Genomic DNA, 4,621 nt, shown 5'->3' on the forward strand with positions numbered 1-4,621 from the left:
ACCATGACCAATAAGTATTTTTTCTTGTGGGTTCCCCCTTTAAGGGGTCCAACCATGTCAAGCCCCCAGACCGCAAAGGGCCATGTAATGGGGATTGTTTGGAGGGCGGTGGGTGGCATGTGGCTTTGATTTGCAAAGAGCTGGCAACCGGCGCAACGTTGGACCAAGTCCTGTGCATCTGCCCGGGCCGTTGGCCAATAGAATCCTGTACGGAAGGCCTTGCTTACAAGAGCCCGGGCTGCGGCGTGATGACCGCCGAGTCCGGCGTGAATTTCTGCCAAAAGATTCCGCCCTTCCTCTTCGGAGATGCACCTTTGAAGGACTCCGGTAGTGCTTTTCTTGTACAATTCTCCCTCATGGACCCTGTAGGCCTTGGATCGCCGCACTATGCAGCGTGCCTCATTTTGGTCCTCCGGAAGTTCCTGTCTAGTTAGGTAGGCCAGGAATGGTTCTGTCCACGGGGCAATAATGGCCATTATTTCGTGGGTTGAAGGTGTTATTTCGGTGGCGGAGCCTCCGATTGTGTCAGAGAGTTCGGTATCGGGTATTTTGGCCGGGTCCGGACTGTTGTTACCGGTGTCCCCTTCCCATGCTACGGATGGCTTGAAGAGCCTTTCCAGAAATATGTTGGGGGGGGGGGACCGCGTCGCGTTTTGCACTGATGCGGGCGAGGATATCCGCCGCCTGATTGTTTTCCCGAGCCACATGGTGAAATTCGAGTCCCTCGAACCGAGCTGACATTTTTAGGACGGCATTTTGATAGGCCGCCATTTTCGGATCCTTGGCGTCGAAATCTCCGTTTATTTGGGATATTGCAAGGTTTGAGTCCCCACGCACCTCCAGGCGTTGAATGCCCATGGAGACTGCCATCCGAAGACCATGCAACAGAGCTTCATATTCGGCTGCATTGTTGGAATCTGTATACAATATTTGCACTATGTACCGAACGGTATCTCCGGTTGGGGACGTCAGGACGATGCCAGCCCCTAGACCGGCCAGCATTTTAGAACCGTCGAAGTGCATGATCCAATTGGAGTATGCGCCGTACTCTTTAGGGAGTTCGGCCTCCGTCCATTCGGCGACGAAGTCGGCCGGTACTTGCGATTTAATGGCTCAGCGAGGTTTGTATGTTATGTTGAATGGGAGCAGCTCAATGGCCCATTTGGCAATCCGGCCCGTAGTGTCGCGGTTGTTGATAATATCATTAAGTGGCACTTCCGAGGCTATTGTAATCGAACACTCTTGAAAGTAGTGTCGCAGTTTCCACGATGCCATGAATACCGCATATGCTATTTTTTGGTAATGCGGGTACCGTGATTTGCATGGAGTGAGGACAGTGGATACATAGTATACCGGCTTTGAAGAGGGAATTTGTGTCCGTCCGCTTCCCGTTCGACAACGAGCACCGCGCTTACAACTTGATGAGTTGCCGCAATGTACAACATCATTGGTTCGCCGATGTTTGGTGCGCCAGGATCGGGTTGGTTGCCAGAATGGCCTTTATTTCTTCCAATCCGGCTGTGGCCGCGTCCGTCCACTCGAAGTGTTCGGTGCGCCGAAGGAGGCGATAAAGGGGTAAAGCCTTTTCTCCTAAGCGGGAGATAAAGCGGCTTAGAGCCGCCACGCATCCAGTTAGCTTCTGGATTTGTTTGAGGTCTGTTGGGGTAGCCAACTGTGACAACGCTCGGATTTTGGCCGGATTAGCTTCAATACCTCTACTGGAGACAATGAATCCCAGGAGCTTTCGGCTGGTACGCCGAAAACGCATTTTTCCGGATTGAGCTTGATGTCATATGTTCGGAGGTTGTCGAATGTGAGCCTCAAGTCGTCTATCAAAGAGTCGACGTGTTTGGTTTTGACGACCACATCGTCTACGTATGCCTCTACTGTTTTGCCGATTTGTTTCTCCAGACATGTCTGAATCATGCGCTGATATGTTGCGCCGGCGTTTTTGAGCCCAAAAGGCATTGTGTTAAAACAGAAGGGACCGTATGGTGTGATGAATGCCGTTGCGGCTTGGTCGGACTCCGCCATCTTGATTTGGTGGTAACCGGAGTATGCGTCGAGGAAACACAATGACTCGTGTCCTTGGTAGCATCAATGATTTGATCGATGCGTGGGAGGGGGAAGGGATCCTTTGGGCAAGCTTTATTGAGGTCTTTGAAGTCGACACAAAGGCGCCAGGATTTGTCCTTCTTTGGTACCATCACCAGGTTTGCTAGCCAGTCCGGGTGTTTTATTTCTTTGATGAATCCGGCCTCCAATAACTTGGCTAGTTCCTCTCCCATGGCCTGTCTCTTAGGTTCAGAAACGCCGAAGAGCTTGCTTGACCGGCTTGAATCCCTTTAGGATATTGAGGCTATGCTCGGCCAGCCTGCGTGGGATTCCTGGCATGTCTGAGGGATGCCAGGCGAATATGTCCCAGTTCTCGCGCAGGAACTCTCGTAGTGCGGCGTCCACAGCGGGGCTTAGCTGTGCCCCGATGGAGGCTGTTTTTGTAGGGTCCGTTGGGTGGACTTGGAATTTGACTATTTCATCCGCTGGTTTAAAAGAGGTGGACTTGGATCTCTTGTCGAGTATCACGTCGTCCCTGTCCACTATGGAGCGTAGCATGTTAATTCCTCGGCCGAGAGGGCTTCGATAATGCCTCGAGGGCCAATGCGCTGTTTTGTTTTCGGTGCGGAGTGCTGTGTCCGGATCGCTGGCGAGAGTGATGATTCCGTTGGGCCCGGGCATTTTGAGCTTCATGTACCCGTAATGGGGTACGGCTTGGAAGATTGTGAATGCCTCCCGTCCTAAAAGAGCGTGATAACCACTGCTGAACGGGGCCACTTGGAATGTAATTTCTTCGGACCTGTAATTATCCGGCGTGCCGAATACCACATCTAGTGTGATTTTCCCAGCACAGCGTGCTTCCCGACTGGGGATGATTCCTCTAAAGGTTGTGCTACTTTGCTCAATGCGGCTCCAGTCTATTTCCATCTTTTGAAGAGTTTCCTCATAGATGAGGTTTAATCCGCTGCCGCCGTCCATGAGTACCTTGGTGAGTCGAAAGCCGTCCACGATTGGACTGAGGACCAGTGCGGCTGGTGCTCGGGCTGTTCGGAATTTAGGTTCGTCACTGGCATTGAAGGTAATAGCCGTGTCACTCCAAGGATTTATTGCTGCTACGTGGCAGATTTCGGCCATGCTGCGGAGTGTTCGCTTGCGCCTATTATTTGACGCGAAGGTCTCAAAGACCGTTAACACCGTATTGTTTGTCCACGGGATGGTGCTCTGTGGTATTTGGGAAGTAGATCCTCACCACTTTTGGCCACCTGCCGGAGTATCCAACATGCTCTAAGGCTGTGCGTTGGTATTGTATCCGCTGTACTATGAATTTTGCAGGGTCCGTTGAGCCATCCCTCCAGTACGGTTCCTTGCCCTGTAGAGGGTTTTTGCTTTTTGGTAGTTAACCCGGGTGTATTGTGATAATGCACCCTTTTATTTCGGACTGGGTTTGTGTTCAGGGCCGGATTATCCCAAAAGTTTGTTTCGGTTTTCCAGGCACTTTCCATCGCACAGTACTTTCGTACTATGGACGCCAAGTCAGCGAAGCGTGTTATCTCACGGCGATTTATGGCGTTAAGGATTCCCTTGTCCGTGCAATTATTGGAGAAAAATAGATTGCGTCTTCCTCGCGACAGTCCTTAACCTTGTTCATCGCAAGGAGGAATCTGGCCCAGTAGTGATGTACTGTTTCCTGGGGCTCTTGCCTGATATGGGAAAGATCGCTTGTGTTTGGGTGGGTGGGTGGAATTGAATCCGAACCCTACCCGATCTGGGATCCAGGGGCCGAGGAGTTTCCAATTTTGGAAGTTCCGGTTCCGGGGTGTTACCCGCTAATCCTGGTCCGCTGCCTGACTCTAAGTTCAGGGATTGGATGTTGTCCTCCCGCGAACGGGCGTCCGGCTCGGAGAGCTCGGGAATCCGGACATAGTTGGTCCTCAGGATAGAGGAAAGGTCGCCGCATTGTTCCTCCACCACTGCAATATGATGGGTGACCGGTGGAGAGTTAATCTCCCTTTGATCGGGTTTAAGCCCAATCCGATCATAGTCCGTAGCGACTCCCAAGGCGGCGATGCGATCCAAGAGCTCGTTTAAGGAGGAGAGCTCCATTGGATCCATCTGTTCAGCGAGTGCCGATTTGACGTGGAGGCTGTTTTCGATGACCCGAGAAGTCATCGTGTTCTGATTTGACATGGAGGCTGGTTTCGATGATCCGAGAATTCATCATCGGCACGGCGACCGATCAGGCGGTCATGATGAACCCGCCTAGCCGGAGAGTTTGGCCGACAGCCAAAGCTCCCCCAACAGTAGTACCGTCTTTAAAGACGAGACGAGACATCCTTCCTTCTGATGACGACACACAGGAACTCTCAATGAAAGCACCAATGTCGGTGTCAAAACTGGCGGATCTCGGGTAGGGGGTCCCGAGCTATGCATCTAAGGTGGATTGTAACAGGAGGCAGGGAACACGATGTTTTACCCAGGATCGGGCCCTCTTGATGGAGGTAAAACCCTACATCCTGCTTGATTAATATTGATGATATGGGTAGTACAAGAGTAGATCTACCACGAG

This window comes from Triticum urartu, chromosome 2 (assembly GCF_003073215.2).
Source record: "Triticum urartu cultivar G1812 chromosome 2, Tu2.1, whole genome shotgun sequence".
NCBI classification, from domain to species: domain Eukaryota; kingdom Viridiplantae; phylum Streptophyta; class Magnoliopsida; order Poales; family Poaceae; genus Triticum; species Triticum urartu.